The sequence below is a fragment of the Myotis daubentonii genome, chromosome 11 (assembly GCF_963259705.1).
Source record: "Myotis daubentonii chromosome 11, mMyoDau2.1, whole genome shotgun sequence".
Taxonomy (NCBI): domain Eukaryota; kingdom Metazoa; phylum Chordata; class Mammalia; order Chiroptera; family Vespertilionidae; genus Myotis; species Myotis daubentonii.
Window position 1 is genome coordinate 25,115,026 of NC_081850.1, and position 14,055 is coordinate 25,129,080.

Here is a 14,055-nt window from a genome sequence, read left to right on the forward strand (position 1 = left end):
TTGAACTGTCATGAATCGATATGGCTCTAAAATAGAATAAAGTAGAATAAAATAAAATAAAATAAAATAAAATAAAATAAAATAAAATAAAATAAAATAAAATCTACCCATAGCAAGACTACTGTTCTTGAGAATTCAGAACTGGAAACGCCTGATCTTCTTCCAGAGCAGGCTGGGAGACTGTGAGCATCATTGTTTCATGTGTTCGACATCCTCCCCATCCTTCTTCTTGCCTCCTACTTCCCCCACAACACAGGGTTATGGCTGCTGGGGCTGGGAAACAGTACTCTCCAGCCCCCTCAGCCACAGAGGTGGTCACCAGACTCAGGTTGGGCCAATGTGGGACCATATACTTCTAGCCAAAGTGATTCTTCCGAGGTATGGACACATGCCGATGTTGAGTCCATTGGAATTTTTCCGTGGAATGTCTGGAAATGAAGAGGAGGGAATACTGTCTCTGGGCCTGCCTTTCCAAGGTTTGCTTTTATGAACCTATTGGCCTGTAAGCCTTATTGCCTTCTTAAATTTAAAGTAGTTCAAGCTGATGTTCGTCATGTATGATTGAAAGGCCTCCAAGTAATACAAGGACCTTGGCAGAATGAGAAATACCCTTCCTTTCTCTTTCTTCCTTTATAAGAATGTTTATAGAAGGCACACTATGTGCCAGACCAGAAATAGAGTGGTGAGCAAACATCGGCGTTACCGACATTCTCATTCAGTGAGATTATGGTCTCCTGGGAAGAGCAAGCAACGAATGATTGCTAAAAATTAATGAATTTCAAGTTTTCAGTGTTCTATAAGGAAAGGTAGCCAATAACCCAACCCGAGACCTTGCATCTGAAAGAGGCAACAAAGTGTCCACAAGGAAGTGATGGTTAGGCTGACCTGAAGATGGTCAGAGTTTAGCCTCATCTTCAGAGCCAAAGTCTCCTTTGCCATTTTAACCCTGCATAGCATAATGGTTACCTGTTTAAAAATGTTTTTGCTTTTTGTTTTTTATTAACTGAGATGACAGCAGCCTGTTTATTTGATAATACTGGTGGGGATATGAATTTTTCTGTACTTTGCATACTTCCTGTAATATTATTAAGTACCAAGTGCATGATAATAGAAATATTTCATCTGAGTAGAATGAAATACAAATAGTCCTCAATTTAAAAAAAAAATGATTCCTATGTGATGAATCATCTTTGGAGTCTTACATAGCAATAAAAATTCTGATATATTTATAGATTTTTACTCAATCAGCTATCATGAAAATATAGAAACGTTGGGCATGGTTTGGTACAAAAAATATGTACTTTTGTTGAAAATGAACTCTAAAAGTATATTCAGATGAATCTGAGCTGCTAGGCCGTTAGCACCAGGTCAATCCTAGTGTAGCATCCTTTGCTTTGTTGAAATGTTTCCAGTTATGATGGATTCACTGTCCATTGGGTCATAGCAGGTAATTTACATTTGTCAACTCTCATTTGTATGCAGGTATGATAACTGATATTGAAAGCCCATCTTCTTATCTTCCTCAGTGGAAGAGCTAATCTGATTTGCCATCTTATACTATATGCTGTGCATTGAGGAGTCGCATTTAGTATCTTAAATTCCAGGTAGTGTTTGAATGAGTTATGTTCATGTGTTTACATTTTCTCTCCTGAAAGAATGTCTACACTCTTTGAAATCAGGGACTAGGGCTACGATGCCTCTTCAGCCTTTCTCTATCATGCCTACAGCATCTCATCCAATATCTAATATTGTAAATTATCTAACAAATATTTATTGAACTTGTAACATGCACCAGATGCTATTCTAGGTTTGAGAAATTGAAAAATAAATGTTCTTTTAATTAAAGTGATTGTTCTTTATCTTCTCTAACACTTGATAAAAACTGTCATCTAGAAAAAAAAGGAAAGAAGGAAGGAAGGGAGGAAAGAAAGGAGGGAGGGAGGGAGGGAGGAAGGAAGAGAGGGAAGGATGGAGAAAGGAAGAGAAGGAGGGAGGAAGGAAAGGGAGGACAGGGCCTGTGTCTCTATATTTATGAATGCTACAATTACTTCATATGCTACTAAATTTCTTTTTTGCATAAGACCCAGAGTTTTAAAAATATGTGATGGAATTCTGCAACAAAACAGTTGAAGGCAAGATATCAGTGCAATTTACTTGTAATTAATTTAAGATTAACTTAAAAGTGAAAAACAATTGGCTTACTCTCGGTGGTGCTACTGTGGAACTGTCATCTGAAAGCTTATATAATTAGTGGAAGCATGCTAATTGAATTATGGCAATTAAGTCAGCCTTGACACAAGAGGGTCCCTTCTGAGTGATGAGGTTGCAGTGATTCTGTAACCCATTCTTCCTCTGTTGAAGTTTCAGGACTGTGTCTCATCCTGCCCTTCAGTACTTTAGCTACCATGGCAGCATAGCGAAATCTTGATTTCTCATGTGTTCATTAGTATCTATGAGTACTTTGTGGGTTTTCTGAGCCCTTGGATTTTTACCTCCTTTCCACAGGGTTACCAGGTTGTCCACATTGATGGGTAGCCTGGAGCCATGAAGAGGTCATGCAACTTACAACTGTTATTTCTATTACCAAATGTCTTCACCAGTAAAAGATAAGATGTGTGTGGGAGGAAATGAAAATATTTGGGGAATTGGTGTACGGAGGGTGATTATCTTCTCAGCGCTCTCTTTAATAATGTCACTGTTGATTAAAGCATTGAGAAAACACTGAAGTGGGAGTTCGCATGAGTTTGGGGCAGTTTGGGGACTATAACTGTCCATGTTAACCCCTTTTTACAGATGCTGCTGAATGAGCTGGCCACGTCCCTCGCCTGATATTAATAAACGGAGTAGCCTTGGGAAATTCCTTCCCTCTCTCCAGGACTACATTCACTCTATAAAATGAGATCACCATGGTTCCTTCTAACTGCAAAATTCTCCAGTTTTTCGTCTATTCACAAAGCCAGGGCCATGTTTTCTAGCTTTCGAATCTGGGTTGTCAGCCTCCTATGTCCTGGGGTGAGAAGCTGCTTGGGCCGGATGTCTGCCAGCCAAACAGAGGGACAGGGGGTGTAGCTCATGCCCCTGAGGACTGTCAGAAGTGAAGGCCTGGCTGGATTGCTCCAGAAAAAAGGGAAGCTACCAGAGAAGAAGGGATGGGAGCACCACACTGAAATGGCTGGAAACAGCAGTCCCGGGGGCCGTGAGCACGGCCAGCCACAGCACACGCAGGGCGTGGTCCGTGCAAGATGCAAACGTGAGGCCCCTCGTTCAGACATGAAAGGTTGCAAAATGGCAACAGCCAACCTTGAAACCAAACACAGGGTCTTCTGCATGTCAGCCCTGCCTGTGGGCCTGGCTGGGAGGGATTAAGCCTGTTTCCCAGGGGTTGAAATCACAGTCCCCTCCCCTCCCTGGGCCCCCAAATCGGCTGGGCTCCCTTCAAGCCCGCCTTTCATTCCGTGCTACGTTTCTTTCTTCATTGCCTCCCCCCCTTTTTTTTAACAGTGCTGCTAGCTGTATAAATATTTTACAGTTCCCCTATGAAAAGTTTCCAAGGGGCCCCTGTTAAGGAAAAAATCTTTGAAAGGATTTTTCCATAGCAATTAAAACCTTTCAAAGCACCGAGAGTTCCCCAGTCTCACTTTGGTGCAACAAACCTCTTTTTTTTTTTCCCCCCCTGTTTGGATGGCTCTGGGTCTGAACATAAGCCAGCCTCTTTGTTTGGTGACTTTGTGGGTTGCCGATAGACATTTGGAATTTAAATTCATTAGCTACATGGCAGGGCTGTGGATGGAACCGGCGGAGGGTTTAGGAATGCCGTGATCAGAAACTCTAACCCCGATTTCCTGTATCTCATTTACGGCGGTAAAATGACTATAAATCAGCCTCAAGTTCCTTTTGGCTCCCCAGATGAAGTCCACTGTACACTCTGACTTATGCATATACCATTTTTAGTTAACGCACCAATAAAAATAATTGTGCAAGCCTAAATTTGGAAGTGTTCCCAGCGTTTATGACAAAACTTAATAAAGCCAAATGCATTGAATGTAATCTGGGAGTTTTATTGAAATGAAATTAGTCCATCATGTAAGCCCCACATTTTCCTCAGATTTCTTGGACTTCATCTGAGAGCTCTCCTGGGGACCCTAATAGGGTCCTGCAAACGTTCAAGAACGGCTTGTGGAGACCCAGCATTCAGACCACAGCTCTGCAGTGGATAGGACGGCACACCCTGAGTTTCAGTGCAGCAAACCACACACACTTCTCCACGCATGTCCCTCTTCCCTTCACTCCAGGGCCTGAGCAGCAGATATATTGTTGGGGTTTTACTCAGAGCCTGGGACTCCTGGAGAGACGGGGCTGGGGTTCACTTGTAATTCTAGTAACCGTGGTGTGTGCCAGAGACGTATTATGTAATTTCCCTGGGGGGCCGGCATGGCAGCAGCCATTGCATTTGTCCATACAGTTTGATTGCTTGACCGTATTTACGGATGGAAGCCTGGGGGCTGAGGGATGCTTTTATGGCTGCTCTGAGGAGGAGGCAATATTTGTGCATTTAAAATTTAGGGTCAGGAGTGGTGGTGTAGGGATAAGGACATCTGAATGAAGGAATTCAAGTTCTGATATGGAGTGTATTTCGTTGACGGCGGTTTGCCAACGTTAGTAGGTACATAAAATCTTCCTGGGGTGTTTGTTTAAAAAGCAAGAGATTTTTGTCCATCACATCCATAGTTGGACCTAGGAATCTGTTTGTTAAACAATGCCCCAGGTGATTTGACACAGGTTGTCAAGGGTGACCCTTTAAAAAACAATGCTATCAGGTTGGTCATCAGCAACAAAGAACGAACTTCGATCTGTTTAATTGCTATAAACGGAATGTTTGTGTCTCTCCCCACCCTGCCAAATTCACAAGCTGAAATCTGTCCCCCAAGGTGATAGTATGAGGAGGCAGGGACTTTGGGAGGTGATGGGGTCAGGAAGGTGGGTGGAGCCCTCATGAGAGGGATTAGTGCCCTTACAAGAGGGGCCCAGAGAGCTCCCAGCCCCCTCTGTCCTGTGAGGACACAGTAAGCAGGCGGGCTTGTAAGAACCAAGAATAGAGCTCTAACCAGACACCTACTCTGCCAGGCCCTTGATCTTGGACTTCCCAGCCTCTGGAACTATGGGAAGTAAATTCCTGTTCTTTCTAAGCCACCCGGTCTAGTTTAAAGCAACCCGAACTGACTAAGACATCGCTAAGTGTTTATATTTCAGGTTGCTATGTGCTGAGCAGAGAGAAAGCTCTGGACCAACTCCTTCATTGCATTTGGACCACCTCCTAAATAGCTGTCTAGCCTATTTTTTAAAAAACTCCTCGGACAAATATTTCATGTCTTCTTTTTATAGCCTGTTTCAGTGCCTAATCATCATTATCATTAAGACTTTTTTCCTTGGTCTATTCCTTCTAGCTGAAATTCAACCTCATTTCCCGTTTCCTCCTCAGAAAGGATGGGGAATGATTGGACGGTGTCTTGATGATAATCCCTTATGTATTTCAAGGAGGTTGGCATTGTCTCTCCCACTAATCCACAGGCAGGCAGGTTTGCTCATGGTCAGGACCAGTTTTCATCCTTAAGGCTGCAACCAGCACGTCCCAGGGATGGCTGCATTAAGCCTGGACCTCACACACCTCGGCTGCCTACTCTGATCACCTCCCCCAAAGCCATACCGGATGGACTCTGGGCATTCAAGAATTGTTCTGGACATTGACACCACCATTTTCTCAGATCACATGTAGAGAGTAACTGTCTCTTCTTTGGTCTTCTCTTAAACGGATTCTACTTTCCCTCATCTTCCCTAAGTTTCATCCCTCTCATTAACAGATAATTAAACCTTGCCTGACCTCTGTGGTTAGAACAGGAAATGAATTGGGAGGTTTGAGGGAGGTAGTGCAATGCCTTTTCCTCTCTGCGACAGTGATGGACAGCCTTTGAGGTGGCCTCCTCATGTCCATGCTTTGTGTAAACGCCCCCCTTTGAGTGTGTGCAGGACCTGTGACTTGTTTCTAATCAATAAACTGTAGGAAAGGTGATGGGTTGTTATTCACCTGATATGTTATGTTATGTTATGTTATGCTATGTTATGTTATGTTATGTTATGTTATGTTAAACTCTGTCTGGCTAACGGACATGCCCAGAGCCTCTCCTTGCTGGCTTGGTGAAGTAAGAGGCTGTGTTGGGTAGCCCATGTGGGTCCATAGCTGACTCCTGGGAGCGAGGGCAGTCTCCAACAGCCAGCAAGAGGCAAGCGCTCTCAGTCCTACAACTGCAAAGACAGGGACTTCGCCAGCAACCTAAATCAGCTAGGAAGCTGACTCTTCCCCAGGCAAACCTTCCCGTGAGAATGCAGCCTGGCCAAGCGCTTGCTTGCAGCTTGTGAGCCCCTATGCGGAGGACTCACGTAAGCTGTGTTCAGACTCCTGGCCCACGTAGACTGTGCGATAATAAGTGTGTGTGGTTTTAAGTGGCTAAACGTGTAATTTATAGAAAACTAATAGAATTTGACTTACCCAGCAGTATAGAGGAGGCAGTAGAAAAGGCATCTTAGAGAAGTCTTCCAGGGAAACATTTAGCCTGGGTGCCTTCCTCAAAGGAGACCTCGTGTTTATATACTTGATAATATTTTTGGTTGTGGTGGATCAGAACCATGCTTGAAGTCTTCTACGATGTTTACATAAAAGCTATTTTTCCTTAAAAATTAGAAATAATTATAACAACTATCATTTATTTAGCATGTACTAGCCATACTTTGAAGCACTTTATATGTAGTAATTCATTTAATTTTCCTGTCTTATCAAATAGGCAATATTATTAATCCTACCTAAAAGTAAGACTATCAGCTCAATTATATTTTTATATTTTTAAAATTTATTTCAGCCCTGACCGGTTTGGCTTAGTGAATGGAGCATTGGCCTGCAGACTGAAGGGTCTCAGGTTCAATTCCGGTCAAGGGCATGTACCTTGGTTGAGGGCACATCCCCAGTTGGGGGCGTGCAGGAGGCAGCTGATCGATGTTTCTCTCGCATCATCGATGTTTCTAACTCTCTATCCCTCTCCCTTCCTCTCTGTAAAAAATCAATAAAATATATTTAAAAAAAGTTTATTTCAGAGAGAGGAAGGGAGAGGGAGAAAGAGATAGAAACATCAATGATGAGAGAGAATCATTGATTGGCTGCCTCCTGCATGCCCCCTACTGGGGATCGAGCCCACAACCCAGGCGTGTGCCCTGACCTGGAATTGAACCATGAATCCCTGGTTCATGGGTCGATGCTCAACCACTAAGCCACACTGGCCAGGCTATCAGCTCACATATTAAGTGAATTTCCAAAAGAAGGAGATGGTGGGGAGAGCAGGGGCAAAAGACATAAAAGGCTTTTGGTCTCTTTGGTGTCCAAGTATGTTTCTATGTATCTTCATTTTTAGAAGTATATCTAACTATTATAAAAACGGCATGGCATGGGCCTCCTAGAACTTCTGAGAGGTCCTGTGAGAATTCATCATAGAGCTGTTTTACCTAATGATAATAAAAGTGCCAAGTAGACATAAATGAACACTTTAGTACTAATTCTCTAAAGGTGGGAATGGTGGAAGCTCAAACTCTTGAACCAAATAGGATTTTTGCAAGCCTGCTAACTTTTGGCAGGTCATTTGCAATATCTCTGTTTTACTGGCTTTTCCTGGCATATGCTCCATTTTATTAATAGTCTTTTCAAACTGTAGAAACAAAAGACTGAGCTTGACATAGTCAATGAAGTACAGTTTTGCGGCTCTCGTGGGTCATGCTGTTTTTATGTATCCTGGGATGATATTAAATTACCTTTGGAAGCAGCAGCACAACATCCCAAGCTGGTAGGCATCCCATGATTTACTTTTTTCTGCAGGCCTTAAATTTAATCAAGCATTCCCCAATTCTGCTTTCAGTTTATTTATTTCTTTTGGCCTGAAGAACCCTTATTCAGATTCAGCCAACATGTTTTCAGTGAATGCTAGGGGGTAATTACTAGTGTCTTCACTTTACAGATTAAAAAAACTGAGACTCAGAAAAGCTACACTGCCTGTGGTTACACAATCAGAAATAACAGATAACAGACTGAAGTCAGACTATCTTGCTCCACACACAGGACCCTGCTCACAGTTCCCAGCTGAGGGCTGTGTATTTCCCCAGAAAAGTTCTGAATGAGCAATGTGATAGTGCTTCCCTGCTCCCCACATTCTTGAGCATGCAGGAAAAAATGAGTAAATTTAGTTACATGTGCCCCCAAAAGATGTGGTTTTTCAGCCCACTGGGAAGGCTCCACCTGCCCGAAAGTGTGATCCCCATTACCATCCACTCCACTGGAGACGTATTCCTTTGGATGTGAGGCCTTTTTGGTCTCCATTAGTTTCATTGAGTCTTTATCAACAGATTATAAGACCATAACACATGATTGGAGGGGGCAGTTCAGAGCCATCAGGGGTTGTTTGGAAACCTCCCACATCTATAATCATGTACCACAAAGCGACGTTTCAGCCCATGACAGACCACATGGAGGGCGATGGTCTCAGAAGATTATAATGGAGCTGAAAAATCCCTGTCACCCAATGATGGCGTGGTGGTTGTGAGGTGGTCGGCCACATGTTTGTGGTGATGCTGGTATGAACACACCTACTGCGCTGCCAGTCGCATAAAAGGATAGCCTGTGCAGTCATGTACTGTACATGACAATAAACGACTCTTCCTGGTTTATGTATTTACTGTACTATACTTTTCATTGTTATATTAGAGTGTGCTCTTTCTATTCATTAAAAAAAATTGCTGTGAAACAGTATGTGTGTTTCGCCAGCAGCCGCCTCACACATCCCATGTTTACCATATCTCTTGATTGCATCTTTTTCTTTTGTTCCTAATTTAATCTGGTGTGGTTTTGTACCGTAACATGCTGTACAGGCTTGTGGTCTAGGAACAATAGGTTAGACCAATGGTCGGCAAACTCATTAGTCAACAGAGCCAAATATCAACAGTACAACGATTGAAATTTCTTTTGAGAGCCAAATTTTTTAAACTTAAACTATATAGGTAGGTACATTGCTATGAACTTAATTAGGGTACTCCTAAGGCTTAGGAAGAGCCACACTCAAGGGGCCAAAGAGCCACATGTGGCTCGCGAGCTGCAGTTTACCGACCATGGGCCTAGACCAAGACCACAAGGAGGGATAGAATTTGAGTCCTATTATCCTTCCATTTTCCATTGCTCATGAAGACGTATAGTTTTTCTCCAATGCACTAACTAACAAGGGATGGTTTCTCCTTCCACAACCTTTTCCTTCTCCGTGTGATTAAGATGGCCCTGTATCAAACTCAGCTAGTCTTAGGCCCCATCAGTTTCTGAAGCAAGAGGCAAGTAAGATGTAGAATATGTGAAAATACTAGTATGTTGCCACTCTGAGCCCCCCTCCCTGTCATACCTTTTCCCAGCATCAGGAGCCTTATTTGAATTCTCCTAAGACCTCTGCAATAGAACAATCGCTAAATCGTATGGGTCATAAATATGGATACGTGTTGTTATTATTATTGATGCAAGTTTCAGACCAAGATGAGGTCAGTCTAAGACTTAGTATCCAGAACTATCAACCAAAATTGCTAATAGCCAGTAATGTGTGTTCATGAAGACTTACTTTTGTTTTCATTTAATAATGACTGTGAGAAATAATTCAAGGTTAGGGATGTTTAGACAATTTCTAAATGAATAGCATCTCAATATGTTTGCTCATTGTTACAAAGCTGTCAAAATGGAAACATATCTACAAGAATCACAGTTTGTTATTTTTTACTAATCAACGTTTTTAAAGCATCAGTAATAGGTCCTGAGAAAGTTGCTGACATTTTCAAGGTGTCAAAAGACTAAGCCCAGAGACTGGTTATCTTTAAAACTGATATTCCCTATAGAAACAGAAAAACCCACAAATGAGTCTGCATTTTAAATTCATCCTTTTCTGTGTGCACCTGTGACCTGAGCCTGAGCTAATATGAGGCAAGCCCTGTAGGCCCCAGAGCACAGAAGGGAGGTCACATTTAAGAAAATGACTGAGTGAGGAGGGTGGATGCTCCTAGGAGAGTGATAACACCATCTACCCGAGGACGCAGGAATACCCACCCTCTCTCTGTTCATAACCTTCAACCTCTTTGTTTTCTCTGACTCTTGACTTTCGGCCACTGTGAAATCCAATGCAAGCCTGTGCCAAAGGTGACTGGCACCTGCTCCTAAGAGCCAATGGTTAAATTTTCAAGGAAAATGTTACAATTGTCCAAATGTAGCCAATATTAAAAATTAAATTGTACAAACTTACAGTTAAGTCAATTATATTTAAAAGAAAGCATAATACTCAAAACTCATCGCCTCGTAATTATTTGGCTATGTGTTGCTATTACCTATGCCCTTGAGGGTATTTATCCATAGTGAGAATATTTACACCATGGCTATCAGCAAACACTACAAATCAGGGCCTTTAAAAAATACATACTTTTATTGATTTCAGAGAAAAAGGGAGAGGGAGAGAGAGATAGAAACATCAGTGATGAGAGAGAATCATTGATCAGCTGCTTCCTGCACACCCCCCACTGGGGATCAAGCCAGCAGCCCAGCATGTGCCCTACTGGGAATCTAACCATGACCTCCTGATTCAGAGGTCAATACTTAACCACTGGGCCACACCAGCCAAGCAGAGCTTTTTTTTCCCACCCAGAGAATCAGTTGTAAGACATTTACCAGCATATCAGGAGGAGCATGTTTCTATTACTCACAAGATTTGTGGTAGCACTTGAGCCAGATGGCTGGGTTTAAATCCAGGTTTTGTCATTTGACAGCTATGTGACTCGGGCACATTATTTAACTTCTTTGTACCTTAGTTTATCATCCATAAGATGGAGACAATATAGTACCTACTTCATAGGGTCGCTATGAGGATGAAGAGTTGATATTTGTAAAGCACTTTGGAACAGTGCCTGAAACCTAGTAAGTGCTATATAAGTATTTGCTAAATATATGAAATAAATACTATTCTAAGAGTTTCTATCCCCCCTCTTTGATTCTATCTCATTTGTTTCTTATCTCTCAAAATCTATGTTCTTCTTTCACACCAGTAAAACATCCTATTTTGTTTGACACACAATCATCCAAAATACAGATTAGATTTCTGAGACTCCCTTGAAAAAATTCTAATCAAGACAATATAAACAGAAGTATTATGTGGTAGCTTCCAGGAATTTACCTACAACAACAGTTGGCACATTCTTTTTGCGCCCCCGCCCTTTTAAAATATATTTTATTGATTTTTTACAGAGAGGAAGGGAGAGGGATAGAGAGTTAGAAACAGCAATGAGAGAGACATTGATCAGCTGTCTCCTGCACACTCACTCCCTACTGGGGATGTGCCCACAATCAAGGTACATGCCCTTGACCGGAATCAAACCTGGGACCCTTCAGTCCGCAGGCTGATGCTCTATCCACTGAGCCAAAACCAGTTAGGGCTTTTGCCTCTTTTTTATTTCTTCTTCCATCCCGGTCTCTGAAACTTGGACTTGATGGCTGGAACTCAAACCACTATATTGGACCCTGAGGAAGAAAACCAGACCATAGAGGTAAAAGAAATTTGAACAGGAAAATATGAAATCAGTGCTATTTGATACCAAGATATAAAAACATATTTAGTTCATAGTTTAGTATGCGAATGAAGATCTACGGATTCAGGTTTCAGAGGTCTTTAGAGCTAAAACATCAAATCTGAATGATCTATCAGTTCTAGATCCCTGAAACCCAGCTCACATGGCTCATGTTCTTGGATTTTTAGAAAATTCCATCTCTCAATGCCATGTACATCTTTATAATAAACCTTCATTACTTGAGCTAATGTATTTGATTCTCTCTTCCTTGTAAACAAGAGTAAAATTAACTAAACATTATGGTTTTTAGTACAACCGTAAAGGTAGAATTCTACCTACCTACAGATATATTTTGCTCAGTTACATTTTTTCTAGGCAGACAAACTTACCCCATAGGAACTGAGGGCTTCTCCTTTGGAAACGTTCTATATCCCTTTGTGGTCCTGGGGAATCTAATTATATTCTCAATATCATCTGCCACTTTTCCATTTTGAGAAGGCTCTGAACTTTTATTTCACTCTAGCTCAGTGGTTCTCAACCTTGGCTGCACATTAGAATCACCTGGGAATCTTTTTTAAATCCTGATTTCTGGGCCTCATCCTCTGGAAATTCTGTTTGTTATGGGGTGAGGCCACAACATTAGTAACAAAGAAACAGACGTTCCGGAGGATGAGGCCCAGAAATCAGGATTTTAAAAAGATTCCCAGGTGATTCTAATGTGTAGCCAAGGTTGAGAACCACTGTTCTAGCTGGATTGTCATATATTATTCACTAGAGGCTCAATGGATGAAATTCGTGCAAGGGGCCTGGCCTCTGCACAGCGGTGGCCGCCTCTGCCTCAGCCCCAGCCGCCGCGGCTTCGTCTGGAAGTTCATCCAGAAGGATGTGTGAAAGGACGTCTGGTCTAATTGGCACATTATGCTTTTATTATTATAGATCATCAATGTCACCCTTCGGAAAAAATAAATAGATGAGGTTTGCTTCTCTTCCAACTTTTTCCATTGCTCATTCTCACCTGAGTTCAGCTTCTGAGTTTACCGGGCACATCCACCTGATTAACTCTTCCTCAGACCCACTCTAACTGAGTAACATTGCAAACTTCACCCCCTGTCTCATTACAACTTGCCAGTAATGAAGAATATTTTTCTCGATGCATTGCTAAACAGCTGGTCACTTAATCAGAAACAACAATTTGATTTGCACTGAGATATTAGCTGACTCTATTAGAGATTCCATTATTGACTGCTATGGACCTTTCAATTTGGTCTTTCCAATTCAAGCAAAGGGAGATTTAGTACTTGTAAGGCATTGTGCTCAACACTATTTAATTTAAATTTTACAACTAATATATCAATCAAGGTTTTAGTTGCAAACAACAACAAAAATCAATTCTAAGTGACAAACAGAAAAGAAATAAATTGAAAGGATGTTCCAGGAGCTCAAAGGGTTGCCAAGAGGGTCACAGAAGCAGGCTTAGCAATGGACAGGATAAGATAAAACAGCACCAGTGTATTTGTTGCAAAACTGATATACTATCTGTATTCACAGATAAACCATGAGATTTCAATGGCTTAACACACAATATATTTCTCACTCAAAATTTAATTGGTGTTTGAAGAAAAGTAGGTAAGGCTTTGCTCCGTGAAATCACTAAGGGAGTCAGGCCGATGAGAGCTTTAAACGTTTTTAGCAAATGGGCCCCAGGATCACCTTGAGCCTCAACATCCTGTCAGATGTACAGTGGGGGAGCAGGGACAAAATAACTGCAGAAAAGCCATCACTATAGAAAAAGCAGAGGTAACAGTCATCGATATGTAAAGGTATTAAATTCTAATGGACAGACTTCATGAGAACCCTGCTCTGGGGTGAGGCAAGTTTCTAGAATAGACCCTGGGGCTGCTTTTTGGGGGAAACTCTCTTGTCCATTGTCCTTCATAGCTCCTGTCTGGAAGTTTCTTCTGGAAGCTTCCATCTGGAAGTTTCTACTTTGTCATTTTCCTCCTTGACCACTGCTGATACAGGCAGAGGAAAGTATGCTGTCCTTGCAGGCTGCATGGCCTTCAAGGCCTGTATAAAGCTGATAAATTTGGAGGAATAAAACTCATTTTGATACTCAAAGGTTTATTTTAGTCCAAGCTTATGGTTTCTATAATGGCAATATAATTCCCTCAAGAATCTAGTAGACTTTTCTAATCTATTTGCTTCCAATCAGCTTTATGTGCTAGTAACAATACCCAAAGTTGGTTCCGAGTCATAATCCTCAAGCCTGATTTATGGTTGTGCTTCCTAGTCCCATGGCTCTTTCCATCTACTGCCCGAAGTCATCATCAGGTCTCCATAGGACAGTGGTTCTCAACCTTCCTAATGCCGCGACCCTTTAAT